Below are 13,366 nucleotides of genomic sequence, written 5' to 3'. Positions count from 1 at the left end.
GGATTTGACAGACCAGCCTAAACGTGACGCTGGCTCTCTGGACTCAATTTCTGTATTCTCAGGAGGTCAATCATGTATTTCATTTGATACCACTCCCTGCAGTCTATTGTAGAGGTCTTAAACAGCAGTATTTAAATTCCCTTACCCTACCTTGTGTATTAATTCCAAAGTCATTTCCTTTCTCAAGTTCCCTGACTGCAGCAAGCCAGTGGAAAACAAGATCAAGATGAAGATTTTTATGGTACTCTGAAGGCATGACAAAGTGTAGGAATAACATGCAGCTATTGTTGGGTGTTTTTTACAGAATTATTTGGATATTACTAATCTGAGCCTTAGTTTTTATTTTTGCAGGAATTGATAATTAGCACATTGGGACCTGGGAGTAGAGTTTAATTTGCTGTGCATACTGAAAAAAAAATTCAATTTGTAGAGGGAATTCAGATTCATTGTTCCTTCTGTGGAGGCAATTAAATAAAGACAAGTGAGAAGGCTATTCCCCCCCATATTCTCTGGGAACTTGAGAGATGTGAAAATATATACAAAATAAACTCAGTGTAGTGCTCATGGAACTCCAGTGATTAAATACAGTATGTTCTTAATAGGTTTGTAGAATCCTTACACCCAACAGACACAAATGAAGATTACAGAGCTAAAATTACGTGATTTATTGCAGTGCCTCTTTGACTCGCAATAATTTTACTTGTTTTGGAAATGTCATGAAATATGAAGATTAATACATTGGAAGCTTCATATTTCACAGATCTGGCAAATATTTGTACCCATGAATTAAATTGTGGATAAAAAAATAAAAATACAGCTGAGAGGTGACCAAACCAATTTCACAGTGAGGAATTCAGTTTAGATGAATATAAAGAAAGAAATCACGGATAATAATCATATTGCAAACGTGTGTGATGGACCAGCCATAGGGTCTATTTGATCTATTTGACAGAGCTTTAAAAATATGGAAAAATATAAAAGCTAAATGGATTTTTTAAGGTACAGTATGAGGCATTTAATTGGGCATATGGTGGATACATAGCTTTAGAATTTTTATTTTTCAGGTTCAGTAAGTATTGTATTTTCTGCTATTACCAGTAAAAACAACATCAACGAGATCAAAACACAAATACCTGTGTGTCATGGAACTGTCTCAGGTATACTAAAGGACTTAGTACACTTAGTATAAAGGACTGTAGATGTATGTTTATGGAAATGTTTAATCATGGTTGAATGACACCAATAGTATAAATGTGTTAGCTCCTTGTCTTCTGCAATGTGATGGTGATGATGATGATGATGATTACTGATACCAACCCTTCTTTATTGCTTTACAGTATGTGTGTAGTGTTGTCTCTCTCACACGAACAAGTGCAATGAAACTCGATGGGCACACAGCTCGTTCTCGACAAAAGGAAGATTAAACTGGCTTAAACAAAATTGGCGAATCATAATGTGCCTAAAACTGTGGATTCGTAAACCAAATACAAATACATTCGTGAAATTATTCACTCAAACAACAGCATCAGAGGAATGATTTAATATGCTGTAAAGGCTAAAGGTTGCATATTTTAAGGTGGGGGTAGGGCCAAGAGAGATTCAATAAAAAAGAGCAAATCTAGAGAAAGGATACGTTTTCCGCAGATCCTGAAATAATGTATTCAAAGCCGTGTTTCTTATTAGTAAATTTCTGCACATTGAGTCACAGAGAAATAATGTGTTTAAGAAGAAAACCCTATAACCTTATTTCATTTTATCCTTTTTTGAAGGTTTTTTGGAACAAACTGCATTTGAACATTTTTCTGCAGATGAATGTGCAGTAAGGATCCCCACACACACTTTAAATGCATTGATATTCCATTTATGAGAAAATGCAATACACTGAGGAGGGACACAATTGAAGGAAAAGAGTAAAGTAAGGAAACTGTTATGTTGATATTATAGAATACCTAATGCCTCAAGGGGTGAAATTATTATTATGGTTTTCATATATTTACTGTATTATTAAATTCAATGGGGAAAATGACTTCAATACAAAGGAAAGTGTACAATATCTTCTGAATTACTGAATATATAAGGTTTCCTTGCCTTAAATGTGGAGCAGGGCTCTTGTTCCTTGGGATCATTTGCCATGAGAGAGAAGGATATAAAAACAATGAATTGCTTATAGAACTGTTTTTCAAGAGGCAGTTTCTGCCAAAGAGGCAAGTAATTGAACTTGAACATTAGAAAGCAGCAAGCTCATAATGCTGACTGTTGAAGAAGCACTGAATCATTCATTATGATATTGGGAAATGCCTGGAAGGGCTCTAGTGAGATACCATCAATAAACGACTGGCGACTGGGTCTCATGCAAAGCTGAGAGTAAGGGGTTCATCATCTGTCAACTTAGCAGCTGTTGGTAGAAAGAGAACGTGCTTCTCACCTGTCCTCATATGCTCCTCGCAGCATGTGCACAGTCTGAGACATCTGTGGGGAAGCAAAGCTACGGGACATACAGAAGAGAACAAACATGGTGTCACGCAATACACTACAACTGGCCATCCCTAGCCAAAGCAAAACAGGATCATGTTACACACGCAAATGAAGACAGTCATTTGGATAGGATACAGAGGATACAGTCAACAGACATACTGTGCTGTAGCACGGTGTTGGAAACAGTTGCTCGTTCACTCAGACAACACGCGTGATGACTGTAGGCATCGGGAGCATGTGCTGTTTCTAATTCCCGCACTGTAGAGTTTCAAGTAAAAGTCAGTGATCTCAGACACGGCATTCCTTTTCTTACTAGAATTTAAAGTGTTTATTGGGAAAAAAACACACGTGTGAAATATAAATCGGATCTGAGAGCCATCCCAAACACACTAACAGCTCAAGCATGTACTAGATATTACATCTGGAGACTTGGATTGCAAAAGGACTCCGAAGGCCAGGTAAAGCACATGCACATGCTCAGCTAAGCGCTAACTAGAATGAGATTGACCAATGCAGGAGTTCATTGACAAAATCCTTTCTGAAAAGAGAGCAGTTAAGGGTGTGGAGCACATTTCCTTGTTGTGAAGTATTGGTGCAGTACTGTAGATGGGGAGCCAATCTGAAGCTTCAGTGTGAAGAAGTCAGTTAGTGTAAGCAGTAGTAGTTTGAAGTTTGAGAACAAAATAACAGTCAGTCGACAGCCATCTAGATCTTGATAGTGCTGCTAATTTTGACATACAGCACTTGATGTTAATTTTGTCACTGACACTATACCTAGCAGGTGTGGAGATCATTGGCCAAACAGCTTTTGCTCAGGATAACATTGTGGCAAATGATGCATATTATCATCAAAACAAAATAGTGGTCAAGAAATCATTCTGATTTACACAGGAGCCCTGTTTTGCTGAATTGTAGTTGCGTTGTCATTACAATGATACAACACTGACTGAAAACTGAATGGTGAACAACCATAAGAAGTAAGAAGTATCGGCTTGTGAAAAATGTTCATGGCACTGTGAGATACACTAAATGTGCTGTCTCAAACATGAAGCTAGAGGACATACCAAAAGGTATATACAGTATAAGAAAGAAAATACTGTTTCAGTTAGACATTTTGAAATGTACAAATAGTTAAATTAATCACATATTACAATTAACATCTCAAAAATGAAAAATTGTCAGCTCCTTCCCACTAAACCATTCAAGAGCTGTTTTTTTTTCCTATTTGTGATAGATATGTAAATTGATTTGGAAAACAGTCAAAGATAAAGTTCACTCAAAATACTAAACATCTTTCCAGCATTGAATAATCTGTCTGGCAACACATTATTCATTCAATCAGAGATGCGATGACAAACTGTTGAAGTAAGTGACAAGGATCAAACCACACAGTTGTCAGCTGTGATACCACACGCTTAGTGCTGTAATGTCAATGTGTCACACAGACGTCAGAACTGTTATTTTTATTTTTTGACTGCTTGAATTGCATTCTGTGTTGCAATGTGTTTATTATTCAAGTATTCCTCCCTCACAGATGTGTGTGTGTGGTATTGTGTGTCTGTGTTGTACAGAAGCCTTACCAAGAATGCTGAGAGGCTAAGGAATAACTGTAATGGAAACGTGCCAAATCGCGCCCTTTCATTTCAGCTTTGATTTGTGTTTACCTTAGCAGAGATACTTAAAAACTATCCCACTGTGTTTTTGCTTGTGCTTTTAAGATTTTAATCTCCCGAATCAAAGATGTTGCACCGTAAGTGCTTGATACAAATCACAAGACGTTTTCATTTAAAATGTTTTTGTATCACAGGGGCAGAAGAATTCCCTCTACTCTTCACATCTCTAATAATCATTAGAAAAAGTAGATCATTCAGTGTTTTCCGTAACTCTAGGAAGCTGAGCGATGTTAAAGAACAGCCCTGAGGCAGAATCACTAATCTGTGTTGTAGAGTATGACTGTGTCACTGAATAAGAGAGTGGAGTAGAGTCCTTTGCTGAGCAGGCTAGGGGGCGGGTTTATCCTAGGGATATTGTGATCACACTTAATTTAGGATCCGTTTCAACACTTCACTCCCCCGGCCAAATGCACTGAAGCACTCCAGGTTAAAGCATGAAATCTAGTGCTATTGGTAAGAAACAGAAGCCCTGCTTTACTGTAGCTGACTTGCATTTGTACCCTTTTACACAGCTGGGCATGTTACTGCAGCAGCACCTTGCTGAGGGGTACAGCAGCAGCATCCCATCTGGGATTGTAACTCCCAGCCCTCCAGTTAGAAGACCCTTCTTTCCTCACTGGGTTGCAGGGAGTATGGAACAAGCTACACGGCCATGTGATTCAATCCAATATGGTTGTTGCTTTCAAGAAACAACTGGAGGAGAACCTTGAATCGCTTATTTACTTACTGTCCTACCAAAGGGGCTGAATGGGCAGAATGTTTCTGCTCGTTTGTAACTGCTCTTACTGTATGTGTAATTCCTGACTTCTTGACTGGTTTCTTAACATCATGCCCTGTTTCCACTGGGAGCTGGAAAGTGAAACAAGTGTTCCATATGGGTGTAACACAATTCTCCACTGCACTTTGAATGTGTGTAGCACATGGTGTGCTACTTTAATGGCTGCTCTGATCATTTATGATTGACTGTTTTTCTGAACAAAAGCTATTTATGTTGGCTTCCTAGTGTAAATCTGCTTCAGTTACTTTCTTTGCATGGTTACAAGTTTGGTTTTTTTCCCGGCATCTGTTGACTCTCCTTCTTTATGCAGAAATACAACCCTCTGTTGATCTTCAATAGAAATTCTAGCTGTAGAATGTTTTAAAATTAACCCTTTGACTTTGTAGAGCTGTGGAAAGAAACAAATGATGCTAATGAAGAGAAACATCTAACTGAGCCAAATAGACCCAACTGGCGAATGTGATGGATGAGCTACTACAATACTTCATTTTGGCTGCTCATGTACAGTATAGTTGACTTTGAGTTGCAATCAAAACTTGATGAAAAAGATTCTGATCAGTGTAAGAGAATTGTGATGACCAGCTTGATTTCTTCTTATCCAAACTAAGATGTATTAATAAAAGCCAAACTTATTCCGATAGTAAGAAAAGGAGGCTTTCAGTAAATTGGTGGTGCTCAAAACATACAGGTACATACAATATACAGTAGGTCCTAAATGTGTTTAAGTTGACTAAGACTTTTGTACAATAGTGTAAGAAAGACTACAAATAAGCCAATTCACCCTGTGTAGCTTATTATTCCTTTATTGTATCAGGTAAGTCAACTGAGAAGAAATTCTCATTTGTAGTGTTTGGTTGCTATTAGCTAATTGGTCTGAGGATATCCTTGTCAAACATAATTAAAGGTTTACTGGGGATGGATTCCAGACTTCACACTGAGAGAATGTATTGTACCATTCTGTGTAGAATAGAAAGTTTTCAAGATGCCAGTAAAATTTCCATACTGTATGTCAGCAGTGAGAAACAACTGCAAAACACACATATTTAATAAAGAAAGTGCTGAAAAATGCTTTCATATATTGTATACTGTATATGAAGATGCCTCCATCTGAATTATTTAGAACAATCTTTACGGCTACTGTACTATACACAAAGTATATGGAAAATAAGAAAAAAATTAAATGAAAACACGATTAACACCAATAAGTGATGTGAAGATGAGAATATTATCCATTATAAACAATTACACTCCTCATTTGCACAGCAGGCTAGTTGTTGTCAGTAAATTGTCTTTGTAAGAGTTTGGATGTACAGTATGTGCATGAAAACCCTTCATCCTTTGTGCTTCTGCCCAGCAATACATCCTGTACATTCAAGCTCACACCACTCTTAAAAATCAGGGATTGTTTTTTGTGATTTAGCGTTAAAGTGGAACTTATTTAACAGGTTATTTTATGTACAGAATTTTATTTCTACCATCTTTCAGTTCATACTAGGCAAAGAAAAGAGTGCCTTGCAAAATGTCATGAAGAATGACTGTCTTAAGTAGTGATGGAGCTGCAGGGCTTATATGTAAAAAAGCTTCTTATACAGTATGTAAATAAATTCCTTACCTTTTAATTGAAAATAAGAAGGCTTTGTGTGCCCACACATACTGTACTTAAGCTATTGCAAAATACTTCAAAAGCGGTCATTTCACTCATTTATGTGTAGGCTTATCCCCATAAGAGCATTTCTCACCATGTGTGGCATACAGTATGTTAAAATTATTTTATATCTATATTTTATTTTACATTTTACATTTTTATTTTTATTTTACTTTTTTTAATTCTATCACTGCCCACAAAATATGATATATGATACAGTATTTAAACTCACTTTCTTATAATCTTTTTAGAAACAAGTAATTACTCATTAAAGTAAACAATGCTTTTATTGTTGCATCTTATATTGATATAATCAAATGTGATACATTGCACTCTTTTGTCCATTTATATTTTAGAACATGTTTTCTTTGACAGTCTATAGCTCTTTGACTTAATTTATGTGTCTACAACTCCTTTATTCTCTGCTTTTTATTGTTACTTAACTAAACGTAATACATCGGGCTGTTTGTTAACCATTGAAGCCAGAATCTCCTAAAAAGACTTTGCGTCTTATAAATATATTATATACTGCCTACAAAGTGCTTGGCATCAATGACAATATGACAGGATGCTTTATCTTAGCTGTTTGGTTTGCATTAATTGAGGTTGTTTTTTAAGTTGAATTCAATACCAACAGTTGCAGCTTATTGTCATAGCTCCCTAAGAAGTGTTTAATCCTAAAAAAAGGTCCCATTTCCCATTTCTCCCACGTACATACATAAATGTCAAATTAGGCAAAATGTAACTGAATTATGCTGTGAGCAGAAATCCTCCTGGGTCTAAGATTAGCACTTCAATTTCACTGCGCATGTGATTGAAGACAAATTGGAACCTTACCCCACAGGTGACAAAAGATTTAGGAAATGAACCTCATTATCTCAGCCTCTTAATAACAAGGGTTTTCACATCGAACGCTTAAATGCTCATGTACAGTATTGCATGTGTTGTATGACTGAAGATCAGCGCATGTAAGAGACACAGTAAATTGAACAACAGCAGAGATTCTAATAGGCTTTCCTAGTCACATGATAAGCACACATTCGCTCGCTAGCTGAACAAGGTCAGGCCAGTGGAAGCACCAGTAGGCAGCGATGCCACAGACAAGAGAACAGGGGGGTTGGCATGTGGGCTTCACTGGTGGGGTGTGGGCAACAACTAAGTAAACCGTCAAAGGCACTAGATACTGTGACAAAATGACAGAGTCGTCTTGGTTACACTGGAACCCCACTTTGCTACAGTGTATGATAAATGCACTACCGCCAGAATGATACAGTACCTGCCCAGTGTGAGTTCACTGGACCAGCAGGCCTTGCAGAGGATAAGCATGAGTGAAAGACCACTTTTCACCAAGCGGCTGATGAGCCACTGCAGACTGGGAACACCTGACATCAATCTGTGAGGTCCTGAGGAAGATGAAAGAAACCCTCAGCTTTCCTGGGGTCAAATGCAATGTCTTCTAACAAGACTGTCAAACCCATTTTCCTATCTGCTGACTAATTGCTCTAATTGGATCACAGACGCTTTAATTGGATCACAAATATTTCAAAGCATGTTCTTATAGCTTAAATGTGAAATCAAAGCAGAGCCCCGTGAAGTACTTTACTTGTAAAGCACAGCCTAAACACACAGTACAAATGTCTTTTTTAGTTCAAGAGGGTTTGGAAAAGCCATCAATAACTTCGGGATTTATAAATCACTTATCTTTTAATGAAATATAGAACTTTCAGTTTTAATAAATAATGATAAACTAATTATAATTACAATACAGAAGATGCCTCACGGTGAGCTGATGACTGCAGTAACAGGAAGAAGATTAAAGTTCATTGTAATCTGTGGAAAATCACCCATTAATCTATGTCACTACCTTCTGCAGTTTTTGGCAGGAATAGAAGTCTGACCATGAAATATTTTCAGCACCTTCCCAGATAAACAATTGAGTGATCATTTTGCAAAGTCTGTTACCCTTACAAACATGTTTGTGTTTATGTGCCACAGGTAATTGAAACCACAGAATGATGCAGCCATGTTCGGTGCTTTAAAAGGCAGTTTAAAAACGCTGCAGGAGAAACTGGCTTTCGATGAGAGTGAGTGCTGGTGAAACAATAGCTGTGCCACAGTAATAACCCCAGGAACCATTCATTTAAAAAGAGCTCCATCTTTCTAAAGTCTGCTGACGTTAATGTTTCGGTTAGTTAATTGAGCTTCTAGCCACAATCGTCTGCGAAGCATTGCAGTGCATCACTATCTTCATGGTGCCAAAGGCATTCATTTCCTGGCAATAGCACTAAGATGTTCAGGTGTATTATATGCCTGGTACTCATGCTGCCATTATTGGAATACAAAATTTATTATAATGGGGTGTATAACACATAAATTAGATTATTTTTCCCCTGGTCCACATTTATCTGAGTCGAGCAGAAACCAGCTTTTTTTCTGCCCATGCCTAATTTAAATTTTAAACACCTACGGACTTCACAGCTCCAGCACTGGACTGAAAGGAGACAGAGGAGAGAGATGAAGCACTGTCCAGGCTTCAGAATATTCTCGCCAATGTGCCAGGTGTTGAAAATATTCAAAATGATCATGTTGTTGAGGTAATTTAAACATGCTTGTGTGTGGTGTTGTATGCCCTGACAGACATACATCTGTGTGACAAAAAGTTGCTAAACTCTATGGTGCCGAATCCTGTGGATTGAAATCCTGGGAAGTGCTCACAATAATTTATGGATAACTGATTAACTACTGTAAAGGTGTTTTCTTGCCAGTGGCAAAATATTTTTAGCATCCGTCTGGAGGGCAGAGTGCAGGATGCCAGCAAAGCTGTCGAAATAAATTAGATATTTAGTTTCCTTTTGGCTTGAGTGAGATCCTTTTCTGATTCACTGCTCTGCCTTTATCTCTAAAATTCTCGGACGCGAGCTTGAATTAGTTCGACCTCAGTCAGCCGGGTGTGGGCAAGCTCGTCTGGAGTGAGCTGGCCAAGGAAAGGCTTGTCTAACGCCTGCAGATGGAGTGGTGGCCTGCGTCAAGTACAGAGTTCCCAGAATTCCTCTGCACTGCGCTGTGTTGGTTCAGACCTCATCAGAACCCAATCTGCGTTCGAAGCACAGTGTCATTGTTCACGGCGCCGTGTGTTCATTGTGCCTATTCTGAGACCTCGTATGGCCTAAATTTCACTTTATTCTGTTTTTTTTTTGTCTCTTCCAGAAAAGTGTGACGAGCCGATGGCAGCACCTCTCCAGCACAGCTCCTTCACCAGCTCCTCCATGTTTTCCAGCAGCTATGCTCCGGGATACGCCAAACTCAACAAGCGCGGAGGTAAGTGGAGTCACGCCTCCCCAGGCTCCTGCTATAGGCAGCTTCTGTACTTCCCTTCTCTAACCAGCTGCAGTCCTGCTTCTCCGATACCTCCTTGCACCCTGCTGTGCTTTATGGCCGTGGCTCGCTCCAGAAAGCCAGGTGACTAGCTTGAGATAAGGGGAGGAAACAGCCATTTTATTGCATTTATTGTAATTACGGAAGGTCAGTAAATGTCCAGGTTTTGTACTTTTATTTTTTTTCTCTTTGAGTATGTCATAAACTTCAATTTCATGGGTATTCACCTATGATACATTGAGCACCTTCATGTGTAGCTCAATTCATCAGCATGTTAGAGGTTGCATCGCACTTAAAGGCCATCATGTCAGTAGAATGGTGACTTTTCTTTTGCTAATTTCCATACAGATTAGCATAAATTAATCAAGGTGATATTCACTTTGAAAAGAAAATCCCAGGTTTAAAGTAATAGAAAAAATAGATTTGTTATAAATGCAAGATCATTTGGATTGACATTTCAGTTAGTTTTTTTCTGACATCTTGTCCATAAGATTCTCATAAGCACACTTTACTGTGATAAATTGGTGAATGGATAAAGAAAAGTTTAAATATTTCAAGTAAATTACTATAGATTCAGAGATTACTTCATCATATTTTGAACCATTCCTGGCATATTGGTCCACTACTGGATGGGATAAGGATTTTCAACAAGGACCAGCACCACACAAAGTAATGCTTTCACCACACTTCAAATAGTACCGTACAGTATAGAGTCTGTATTTTATTTCCAAAGCTATTCAACTGCTAGTCAATTCAAGAAGACACCTAATATGATCTTAGTACTGTGAGGATTTACCGTAGATGTGATGATACCCCATCAAAATAAAAGTGGAGTTGTCATTTACAGCTGAATCCATGTTGATTTGGTTGTTTGGTCTGCTAGTGAGCAAAGAATACTATACGCTATGTGTTGTCATATCAGCTCAGTCTACCTTTCCTCCACACCGTAATTCTCATTGGAAAAGCAGGTCTCTGAGTTACAGAGACAAAAAACAAATTGCCCCTCATTAGACTATTAGACTCTCTCTCGGGTGAAAGGCTGAACTTTGACTTGTGGTTTGGAAAAGTGACCTTCACCCTTCAACTGCACTTCATTTAGTGTTTGAGGGCCTCGTGGCTAGTTCGATATGGACCCTTGCCTCTACACTGAAACTCGGACTTGAACACCCAGGGAATGCATCTGGCAACCGCAAGATTAATGGGATTAAAGTGTCCATTCCTCAAGAGGCTTTTTTTTTAAAGAGAGCTTCTCTTTACTCTTCAGCTGATTAAAGATACTGTTCTCATGTTATTTAACGGATATTCTGATTCTCAATTGGCTTAAAAGCGTTCTTCAAAAACTTGATATCAGAGCTAATTATAGTGCTTGTTATTTTATGAAGATATATAGTGAATGTTGAATGTTCTATAACATTGCAAAAATAAATAAACTCTGTATATTAATAACAAGAGGTGAATGTGAATATTAAAGTTGTATATCTGCCATTCTGTTGTATACAGTATCTGCTTGTATGTTTAGGATAATCATTTTGCTGTATGACCCATTTTTGGCTCAGCTTCAGATGACAGTCTCATTCAGAATTTGCTAACACACTTCTAAATTAGTGTTTACCTTTAATGAGGTAAACTGTCAGCAGCGTAGTCCCAAGCCATGATGTTCCTACTGTACAATCAAGCATGATGGTCAAGACAGGTTCTTCTGTTGCAAGGTAGAGTTAGATTTTTACCACACAAATGATTTCCCATTGTGATCAAAAGTTATACTTTTCACTTATCCATCCACAGAACATTCTTCCTTGTAGTCCTGTGAATCATCTAGTTGCTCTCTGGCAAACCTGATGTTTTTCCTTGGTATCGTACACTATCTGAAAAATTAGGAAACGTTGCTGGCTTGTCTCCCTCTAGGCTGCCATACTATTCTCACATATATTGGCCAGATTGTCACCACACTAATCAAGATGGGTCGAGCCAAAGTAAAACTAAGGATTGCCTATCAGTAACTCCACGGGACTCTTCCATATGCCTTCACAGACTGTTTCAACTTGTCTTCCAAAAATGTTTCTGCATTTCATATCAGTAATGAATTTCCCTCAAGATAAGCCTTGTTGAGTAGGGAACAAAGGGGTGTTATCTAAAACTATGGATATAGTCAACCACAGCTGCACAGGACCCTTATATAGTAGATAATATGGTAGCTGTACCCATACGATCAGGTTTTGAGAGGTTTGTTAATATTAATTGCTTACACTTATATAGTGCTTTTCTTGACACTCCACTCAAAGCACTTTACAGGTAATGGGGAATCCCTCCACCACCACCAGTGTGCAGCCTCACCTGGATGACATGACAGCACCCAGAGTGTGCCAGTACGCTCCCCACACACCAGCTCTCAGTGGGGAGGAGAGCACAGTGATGAAGCCAGTTCAGAGATGGGGGTTATTAGGAGGCCATGATTGATAAAGGCCAATGGGAAATTTTGGCCAGGACATCAGGGTAACATCGCAACAGAGAGTGGTCATTTCTAATCCAAAGGACGGCGCCTTTTTATAGTACAGTATCCCCATCACTATACTGGGGCATTGGGACCCATTTAGACTGCAGGGTGAGCAACCCCTACTGGCCCCTCTATTACCTCTTCCAGCAGCAACCTTAGATTTTCCCAGGAGGTCTCCCATCCAGGCTCAAACCTGCTGAGAAACACTCTGTGGGCTTCAAGTTGTGAGTTGCAGGATGATATGGTTGCTGTCCATAATCTTAACACAATCCCCTGATTAAGATATACAGTTCACAGTGGACAAAAATTGAAACAAATTAGTAAATGAGGCACGCTATGTTTAAACAAATAACATGCCAGCATGCACAGGGTCATTTGGCAGGAGTTTCAATGACCAAAACACGCTACTATTCCATGAGCAGTGGTGTCTAAGGTGATGTCAACGTGACTTTCCAACTTCATTATTTGTAGGATAAAACAAATGCTTAAAATGTGTCAGGGTTGTATCCAAAAGGAAATGTTGGATTTTTATTCAGCGCAAAGCTGAATTTAATTACCTAATAAAATTTAATTTTTTAGAAATCCATAAGTACTAATGGCTGCTGTAGATTTGTACAGGATGTGACTTCATAGAGAACAAAAATTGTGACAACTTAGACACTTTAAACATGTTCAATTCAGGAACTCATAAGAGATCCTACTGTTTGTTTACCCCATTCTTTTCAGTAAAGGAATTGAATAGTTTTCTGCCATATTTGTTCTTTTCACTTTTTTTGGTTGTGTGTGAACTGAGTATTGTCGATAAAGGACAAGCGCTTCTGCTGGGAAAAAAGACCTAGGAATTTGATTGACAATTGTATCAATTATTATCTAGGGAAGGTTTTTTTTATGATTGTTTCATACAAGAAACATAATACTTTTCAAGA

This window comes from Atractosteus spatula, chromosome 6 (genome assembly GCF_055471065.1).
Source record: "Atractosteus spatula isolate fAtrSpa1 chromosome 6, fAtrSpa1.hap1, whole genome shotgun sequence".
NCBI lineage: Eukaryota > Metazoa > Chordata > Actinopteri > Semionotiformes > Lepisosteidae > Atractosteus > Atractosteus spatula.
Note: the sequence above shows the minus strand (reverse complement) of the source record.